Source organism: Triturus cristatus, chromosome 2_2, assembly GCF_964204655.1.
Source record: "Triturus cristatus chromosome 2_2, aTriCri1.1, whole genome shotgun sequence".
NCBI classification, from domain to species: Eukaryota; Metazoa; Chordata; class Amphibia; order Caudata; family Salamandridae; genus Triturus; species Triturus cristatus.
Window position 1 is genome coordinate 442,006,043 of NC_140582.1, and position 10,303 is coordinate 442,016,345.

The 10,303-nt window shown below is 41.1% G+C and overlaps 1 long non-coding RNA gene across 1 annotated transcript; it reads left to right on the plus strand.

Moving 5' to 3' along the window:
* Positions 1-4,472: 4,472 nt before the first annotated feature.
* LOC146862339 (uncharacterized) lies at positions 4,473-9,861 on the plus strand. The gene is made up of 2 exons (XR_014978423.1): positions 4,473-4,546; positions 4,904-9,861. It is a non-coding gene; the product is annotated as an uncharacterized LOC146862339 (long non-coding RNA).
* The last annotated feature ends 442 nt before the right edge of the window (positions 9,862-10,303 follow it).

Here is a 10,303-nt window from a genome sequence, read left to right on the forward strand (position 1 = left end):
CAAAATAAAAAATATTCCAATAATAATGTTTCATAACAGTATCAAACATAACTAATTAAATGGGCATCCTTTGTCACATAAGTTGCTTCATCCAACTACAAAGCAAATGAACTTGATTTAAACTGGGCAGTGAGCTGTCACCTGAATATCTTCTGACATGTCAGAGATGTGGAGGCAAACTGTTGTGTCCGAGATGGGTATACTTATGAACTTCTCTGCTGCTTTTTCATGAAGCATTGTCCTAGCCATGTTGAGCAATGCTGGGAGAATCACCTTTTCTCCACCTACAAAGGGCCTTTTGTTTTTGGCAATGTGGTATGCTACTTGGTATGATGCTTTTAATTCATTTTCTAAAGAATAAGGCACATGTTTCACTGCTTCTTTCTGCAGAGTTATCGCTTGCAACTTCCTGCCAAAACAATCTCTACTTTTTCCTGCTAGAGACCCATGGTTCGTTTCAAAGTGACGCCTTGGTTTGGTTGGCTTCAATTGGTCGTTAGCTAAGATCATGCCACAAACCACACACTGTGGTCTACTTTCTCCACTAACAACAATGCAGGTGAAACCAAAGTCGAAATAGGAGGCATCATGTGTCCTTGTTTTTGCAGCTTTTCTCTCTCCATCTGTTTCTGTTTCAGCCTTTCGCTTGATCACTCTACCATCTTTTGGCAGCAGGAAATGATCCATGTCAAATGTGTGTGTAACTTAAGACACACAATTCCAAAGTTGCATGTTAATGAATAGTACATGGCTGCAATTTTATAGCTGCATGAGGTACAGCAGGTTTTTAACTTTTTAGTTGAAAAAAATGTTTACATATCTTCTTATATTATAAATAAAATACATTTGGATAAAAGAATAATTTTGCAGGAAGTAGATTAAAAGTCATTGTAGCTCATCCAGGCTTTAAGTAGGTGCTCCCAAAATTGCTGCAGTATGTATATGCCATATACCACCGATGAGGCTCTGCAAGTTACTTGTTCTGAGGTTAGTGAGGGCAAACTTCAGCAGAGCCCGTTCACCCATCACTCAAAAACAAATGTGTACCTTCTTGTTCATTTCCTCAGATGTTCCTGCTGATTGAATAGGAGTCCTCTGCCTAGAGATCAGGTGGCTTTTTCCCTTGCAATGAAGTGAACATGTTTAATACATTTTACTTGCATGTTCTCAGTATGTTTCACATGAGACATCATGAAAGCTCCCCCGAGATCAGAATCATAGTGATGGGCAAGGGAGGGAATGACATCCCTAGAAGTTACCTGCTGTCTTATCTTGAGGGCAAATAAAATATGCCATGATCTGCAAGGTATTAGTTTGAAGTCCTGATGACTGGTAAGAAAGCCATGATCTCCAAGTTATACAAATGTGATTTCTGGCAGGGCCACATCAGCTTTCCATTCTTTCACACTTGTTAAATTGATCTTACATGCACTTCATTGCCGCTCCTTTACTTTAATATCCCCCATACACAACATACCCACTCTCCTGTAAGCGCAGTTTCCTTTACTTTTGCCATGTCAATATTTCAACACCTGTTCAGTTTCTTCTTGAACTCTTGCACAGAATCAGAACTGGCACATGTGACTTATGTAATACACTCTGCAAAGAAGCAAAGGATTAGATGAGCATGTATTTAGAACAATTTTAGGACCCACTGACAGGCACTGTGAGAAATTTGCACTGCATTTGATTCTCAACTCCAGAAATCTTAATCATGGTTTTTGGGCTGTTTAAGTATGGACGCATCTGTGACAGACTCAAGCGGTTGTACATAAGTTTCATGGGGCCCTGGCTTTTACTCGTAGGCCTGTGCCATATTACAGACGGAAAGGCAGGGCAAAAAGCACTGGAGAAAAGAACTAATTCTACAGCATCAATAAGGGTTCAAACAAAGTGTGTTGCTGAATGGCATCTGGAAAGGGACAAGGAGGGCTCCTGGTATACTCTGTACTGCCACACTGTACCTTTTTAAAACTACGGACAATACCTACTTTTCTGCACTCATCGCTTTGTTGGGACTCCATTAACCAGTGTCCCAAGCATCAGGAGGCGCTAGCACGGATTCCCAGCGCCAGGCGGCGCATATAAGTGGCCTCGGGCTCCTGTAGCGCGGGACGCCTTGGCAAAGACCGGGCCAAGGCCGGGCCCGTTTGCACCCGTCCATTGACGAATGTGGCTGGGTTGGGCCCTGTCTCTTGGCTTGTCGCTACAGCTTCTCCTTTTGGCACACAATTTTGAGATCAAAGGTAAGAGGATGGGGAAATGTAAATTTACCATACCCTCTACCAAGGATCGGCCACTAACCACTACCATTACCAGCTTTTCGACTACCGCCATGGGGGCTATCAATAGCGTGATTGAATGTGTGGAGGCGAGATTAGGGGCCACAAAACGGGCATTACACAATAGTGGAACCAGCGAGCCCAACAAAGAGTTAACAACTGAGAAGCTCTGACTTAGTCACAGGTGCTACAGCATTGAATGTTTTGGAAGTCCCCAACAACAAAATTAATAACATTGTCAATCAGCAAGGTTGCTTTTTAGATACCTTACGTCCACCCCCTCCGAAAAAGGCAAAGGCATGTAGTAAGTCAAAGAAGGAGGTACCGCCACTGGTAACTCAGAGAAAAGTACCAGCACCTACTGCGAGGAAGAATGTAAGGGCCCTCGACTTGGAAGCTGATGCAGGCCCAAGAGATAATGGAGAAAATGGAGACTTACTGTTGCACGCACAACTTGTCAGTTCCCTCGAATTAGTAATGAAATCCCTTCTTGATCCGTTTTGAAGCATTTCGAATACCATTGATATAAATCCATGTTGTGGCACGCTGTGTGCGTGTCATGAAGGAGTTGCACAGCCATTGCACACAAGTGAACAGTATTCACAAACGCTCCATAATTTTGCCAAGTTCTTCCACTTTATTCAAAATGTCATCGCTTTTTAGCCATCACGTCAAAGGTGAAAAGTTTCTAAATTTCATGCGTCTTTATGCTCTGGGATTGCCCATCCGGGCCTATTCACAGGCAACTGCCGAAACTTCATAATTCACCAGACTTGTAATCTACCCAATGCATTTCGGTCCTCACGACCTTCTTCGGGGGTATCTATGTTGTTTAAAAATATATATTAATATATTTGTTACAACTAACAATACGTTGCAAATTGATTTTTCAATACTAACATTTGACCCTTGCTATCTTAAACCCACATCAAAAAATCCCACAAAACATTTCACCCTATTCCCCCATGAAATGCTAACGAAAAACATATTGTGCTAAAGGCTTTCACTCACGATGTTCACTGCCCCAACCTTCAAATAAAAGTTCACCATCAAAACTTCCCCAATTTACATCACGTATAACTCAAAGCGTCCTCCTGGTAAACATACGCTAGAAATCCTTTCAAATCTAAATGATAATAAACTACCTTTTCCCAAGTCATAATCGCAACACAAGCTAATCCCTTAAGTACCTGCTATTAACACGTTGGTTTCAAAAACACACAGCCTCCCTGTTTCTCTCCAGCAAGCCTTCTAAACGTATCCCTCCCGACCTGAACTATTTGAGCTAAACTTATACGCCTGTGCTGAAAATGCCCCACCCATCGTTTAAAGTGCACTCTGCCTCTAAAAACATAGGCTCAATACAAATAAAATAAAAACGTCACCAACCTTTACCCGCCCCCCCTCACTCACTGATTGACATAAAGTTCCTAAATAAACAGTGTTGAACAATTCAGATGCATAATACAAATTAATACGTGCAACCCAATATCTTAATACATTATACAATCGTTCGTAGTTAGTTGCCCGACAACGTTCTGTGAAAAAGCCTCTAACGTGGGAATGTCCTTAAAGTTCATTGAAATCTTTGATCATTTTTCAGCGGGGTGCTCTGACATGGTTTGGAACGAAGGTAAATGATTCATGAAAAGAACCTGAAGCACACCCTTATTGACTTTATCCATAATTTTGTCACGATTTTCATCAAAGTTAGCGTGCAGCACTCCTGTTCGCCCCGTCCCAAAACGGCGCCACGCCGTTTTGGGACGATGGATAAAGTCAATAAGGGTGTGCTTCAGGTTCTTTTCATGAATCATTTACCTTCGTTCCAAACCCTGTCAGAGCACCCCGCTGAAAAATGATCAAAGATTTCAATGAACTTTAAGAACATTCCCACGTTAGAGGCTTTTTCACAGAACGTTGTTGGGCAACTAACTACGAACGATTGTATAATGTATTAAGATATTGGGTTGCACGTATTAATTTGTATTATGCATCTGAATTGTTCAACACTGTTTATTTAGGAACTTTATGTCAATCAGTGAGTGAGGGGGGGCGGGTAAAGGTTGGTGACGTTTTTATTTTATTTGTATTGAGCCTCTGTTTTTAGAGGCAGAGTGCACTTTAAACGATGGGTGGGGCATTTTCAGCACAGGTGTATAAGTTTAGCTCAAATAGTTCAGGTTGGGAGGGATACGTTTAGAAGGCTTGCTGGAGAGAAACAGGGAGGCTGTGTGTTTTTGAAACCAACGTGTTAATAGCAGGTAGGCTTGTGTTGCGATTATGACTTGGGAAAAGGTAGTTTATTATCATTTAGATTTGAAAGGATTTCTAGCGTATGTTTACCAGGAGGACGCTTTGAGTTATACGTGATGTAAATTGGGGAAGTTTTGATGGTGAACTTTTATTTGAAGGTTGGGGCAGTGAACATCGTGAGTGAAAGCCTTTAGCACAATATGTTTTTCGTTAGCATTTCATGGGGGAACTAGAGTGAAATGTTTTGTTGGATTTTTTGATGTGGGTTTAAGATAGCAAGGGTCAAATGTTAGTATTGAAAAATCAATTTGCAATGTATTGTTAGTTGTAACAAATATATTAATATATATTTTTAAACATCATAGATACCCCCGAAGAAGGTCGTGAGGACCGAAATGCATTGGGTAGATTACAAGTCTGGTGAATTATGAAGTTTCGGCAGTTGCCTGCGAATAGGCCCGGATGGGCAATCCCAGAGCATAAAGACGCATGAAATTTAGAAACTTTTCACCTTTGACGTGATGGCTAAAAAGCGATGACATTTTGAATAAAGTGGAAGAACTTGGCAAAATTATGGAGCGTTTGTGAATACTGTTCACTTGTGTGCAATGGCTGTGCAACTCCTTCATGACACGCACACAGCGTGCCACAACATGGATTCATTACATATTGGCGCCGTTTTGGGACGGGGCGAACAGGAGTGCTGCACGCTAACTTTGATGAAAATCGTGACGAAATTATGGATAAAGTCAATAAGGGTGTGCTTCAGGTTCTTTTCATGAATCGAATACCATTGATATGTCACTGCAAATTTTGATTGGCTCAAGCTTATCTGGCCTAAACTCTGAGACAAATAATGCACCAGATCCTGATTCCTTGCCTTCACGCCATACCACCTTGCCCACCCGGAGCTTAGAACCTTCGTCTTTGGACCCGCCTCTAGGCCGTTGCTCTGTTATTGATACTAATATTCCAACTCGCCCCACCAAGTTCCAGATAAATAATGCACCTTCCTCAGTTGGAGGCCAGTTAACCACTTTAAATGGGTCAAAAGAGATTGGAGTTCTTAATCCTGCTGATAATGGTTATGTCAAATTAAGGAAAAGTCATGAAAGAACTCTCCACCTCCCACCTGAAGCTACCCCGATGGTAATAGCCCTCAAGAATGTGCCATCTCTGCCATCCAATAAGGAGGAAGACTTGTTGCAGTTAAAGAATAAGACTGTACATTGGCTATTGAAAACCACAGTTTGCCCGAAAAGTGAAGATTTATTCCAGCATATAAACAATGTTGACCAGGTCTCGTGGGTGGGCACACAACCTAAATTGGAATCAGGTGACTGTGTTGTTGTAAATTTTCAAAACAGGTCATTAGTTCACTTTCTTATGGACAGGCTTTTTTTGGTGTGACAATGCCAGTGGCCCCATTGAGGCGTCACCCTTAGGGTATGTTTACAAGCCAAATGCACTTGTAGCGCATAGGCCACTCTGCACAACTGATAATGCTATTCATAATTTTGCTATTTCAATTTCTAATCGTTTCACTCCCCTTGATCATGTAGACTGACTACATCATATGGCGCCCGGATTTGATCGGCATACCAAGCGCGATTTAGAACAGAGCCTTGTTAAAAGTAGTACTGGCGGTATGGAAAAATTAACACAGATTGTCTTGCCGCATGTAGGCAGCCCTATCCTTCTTGATTTACCAAAGATAGCTTTGATGGAACCTAATAACATCTTACCAGGCGAGCAGGTCCAATCTTTGGTTCCTTCTAATATGGCGATAAAATTCCAGGGTGATTGTGAGACAACTGCCCATTCAAGTATCGAGGAAGTTCCTCGCAGTCATAACAGCACAATTGTCTATGGCAGCCTTTTTTGGAATAATGCTGGAATGTCTAACAAATTGAAATCTAAACAGTGGCTTGATTTCATCAAAGGTTACAGTATTGTATGTTTACAAGAAATCTGGTTGAGAGAGACTGTTCACATTATTGGCTATGTTTCCATACACACCCCAGCCAATGTAGCTTTGGGCGGTCATTCTAAGGGTGGTTTATTAACTTTGGTAGCGTCAACACTTTCAAATCATCAATATTCTTTTTAGAAAGACTGTGACATTGGTCATTGTTAATTTTTATCACAATAACTTTAGCATTAAAAATACAGCTATTGCTGAAGATCTTGAGGATTCATTATGTAGACATATACAGGAGACAAATATGGATTTTATTGTCCTCTGGGGGTGTGTGATTTTAACTGTAAATTATGCACCTTATCAAAGCAGTCTGCATGTTGTTTATTAGATGGGGCCAGGGATGGTGGTTTCCACTTTTATCATAACCCCTGTGGGAATATTTTTAATTCAATACTCTCAAAATGTTCTCTCTGTCTCACAGTTGATCTTATTCGATCAGAAGGCATGGACCTAGTCTCATTTATTGGCAGAGGCCAAGGGACTTTAATTGATGTCAAACTGTGACCTTTTCTAGCCTTTATGTCTGTTTTAGAGATCATTATCCACTATACCTCTATTTAGAGATTCAAATTGGTGACCCCTCTGGGACAACTACACTATGCCCCATAACCTATGCAAAAATACAAGGGGCTATTGATTAAGTGGTCTACCATCAACCCAGATTCCGTCCTTCAACGGATCTTGACCACTAACATGAGACAAATTTTAGACTGTCTGGATTACAGTGTAAATCCACCATCTATGTTAAAAGCCTTTGCTGCAATAACTGAGACCATTAATGCTGCTCTGTCTAGTGATTACAGAATAAGACACCGGAAGCAAAGCAAGTGGTTTAACAGTGATTGCTCACAGTCTCACAATAAACTTGTGAAGGCATTAAAAAAAAAACCAGAGACATCCTGAAGGTAAAACAACTTGGATTTGAAAATAAACAAGCGCTAGGGAGATGTAAATTAGGCATAAGAAAAGAAGCTTGGGAACAACTGCATGTAGCTTGTCAAAGTAAAGACCCCAGGCTCTTCTGGAAAACCGTTAACTCTTTTTTCAAGAGCTCCCATAATAGCAGCATTGCTGTTACAATCACGCCTGAAGCGTGGGAGGAATACTTTTCTTGTTTACACAGTACAAATGGCGAGCAGCACACTAATTTAAATTACGGGGCATCAGAGCTGGCCCAGCTAACGCTCGAAGAAGTTGAAAGGGCTTTAAACCAAACAGTAAAGAATAAAGCATCTGGTCCTGATGGCATCCCAGCATATCTGTTTATAGCTAACCCTGCTTTATGGCTCCCTTTGTTGACTAACATTTTAAGCTGTATAGCATCCAAGGACCCTCCTGAATCATGGAGATCCGTGAAAATAGTCCCCATTTTTAAGAAAGGGGACAGGTCTGGCCCAAAATGTTATTGGCCCATTTCATATATTGACTGTACCTGCAAAATGATGGGCAGGGTTATATATCAGAGCGGTTGGAGGCCTGGGTAACCCACAGCGGGAAATTTTCAGACATACAATATGTTTTTAGGAGGGGCCTGGGAACCACTGAACAAAGTCTTAATCTGCACTTGGTCATAAGCAAGTACAAAATAGCTAACTCCTGATCCCTTTATCTTGGGTTCATGGACCTTACGTCTGCTTTTGACTGGGTGCAGAGAGGGAGATTATGGGAAAAGATGCTGAATATGGTCATTGAACCATCTATTGTCCATTTTCTAGCCACAGTGCATCAAGATGTGTCAGGGAGGGTCAGATATAAAGCAGGTGGTGAACTCTTGGCCCCAATAAAAAATGAATCGTGGGGTTTGCCAAGGCTGCGTCCTTGCACCTTTTCTATTCTGTCTGTATATTAATGACTTAGCAAGCTACATTAATCATGGGAACGTGGATGCCCTCAAGATAGGAGCCCGAAATCTCAAGGCATTACTCTCTGCAGATGACTGTGTTCTAATGTCTAGAACCAGTGTGGGCTTGCAGAAGCTTTTGACCAGGTTTAATGACTTCATGAACAGACTTGGTCTAAAGACCAACGTAAGGAAATCTTATACTATGGTGGGGGGTAAATACCCCACCATTTTAAAATCTTGTTTAATAACACATGAAAAGTTGTCTTAGTCCCTACTTTTTGTTACCTGGTTATCCCGTTTGACCATAAAAAAGCACCTGGCACCACCTAGTTGAAACAAGGGTTAGGAATTTTAACCAAAACCTGGAGGCGGTTTTTAGATTCACGAAAAAGTTAGGCTGAAGACCAATTAATGCAATCATTAACATCTATAAGGCTCGCTCCTGTTCCGTTATACTGTATGGGGCTGGAGTATGGGGTTTTTATAACCCAGTGGGTCTTGTTGACAGTCCCCAATAGCCTTCCTGCTACTGTCTGTCACAGCGAACTTAGCTTGTTTCCCTTGTCTTTTCGTATACAATTAGTACTGCTTCTATTGTGGCATTCCATTTGGGAGAAGGAAGAACCAGCCCAAAATCGTGCAATTATTTTAGACTGTTTTGAATTGGATTACATGACAAAGATACCCTGGCTCAGTCATATAAAAAAACAGTTAGAGTCCCTGGGGCTGGCGGATTGTTTTCACAATCCAGCTAGCATTGCCAAGATCCCAAAAGTGACCTTCTAACTTGCCTATAATCAACTAGAGGAAATTTAGAGATGGTAAAAAAGAGTGTGTTAGAACTCTCGCCTATAGTTTGCTCTTTAGGCATTGAGCCTTATCTTTCCTTTTATTTCAGTCACACTAAATTGTTCTACTTCATTAGATTCAGGTTTGGCATTTGCATTTTTTGGTTTCTTATCCCCGCAAAGTTTACTGCGATGCCAAACTGGATCTGTGCCCTTACGATTCCAAGTCCACTGAGTGCTCACATCATTTTCTGTTCATTTGCCAACTTTTCCTCAAGTCAAGGTGTGATTTTATTATCCCTCTCCTAAAGTTTTTAAATATCAGGAAGTGTTGGGCAGCTTTATATCCTCTTCATCTTTTAAAAGATAAATTTACTTGTTTAATGATTTATAGATATATTTCTCCGGCTGTTCGTTTACGTGGAATTGTTGGGAAATGATTTTATTTGTTTCAACGAAACATTTCTGGGCCTTATCGTTCACTGAGACATGGGATTGTTATGAATTTATTTATTCTCTGTCACTAATTCATGCTGCTACCTTGTGCTAAATTATTGATTATAACTCTGACATTGTGATAGTGAATTGTCATTGCTTCGAAACACATTACTTATTGTCAGTATCACTCTTTTTTTCTTAAACTGTTTTAAATGTCTTTTGATGCATTCTTTTATGGCTGATAGCCAGCCGAATAAAGATATTTTGACTGACTGACTGACAAATCTTTCCTATGCCAATGCTAAGATTCCATTGGTCAAGACACCACCTTGATAAAATTGGGAAAAATGAGTGCCAAAAAGTAGAGCAAACATAGTCCAATATTGCTAATCCTAGGAATGAGTGGCAGGGACAGTGTAAAGCAGGAAGTAAATGGAGATTTGTTTCTGGACTGCGTTACAGAGGTGATCTGTGCAGAGTTCTTCTCCCTGCTAACTTCTTAATTTCTCTCGGAGTCCTCGAAGGAAGGTAAGTACCCTGAATCATAGCAAGGTGCAAGCAAGGGAAATTGCCTTTTTGGCCGCTATTCAGGAAGTGCAATTGAGCAATTATGAAGGAACCATTGGGCCCTCAGGTGTTTGGCCCTGGTGTCACTGCCCCAGCAGCACCACTAGCAGTACCCCCTTCCCTTTGTTCTTCATGTGGTGCTCAGTCG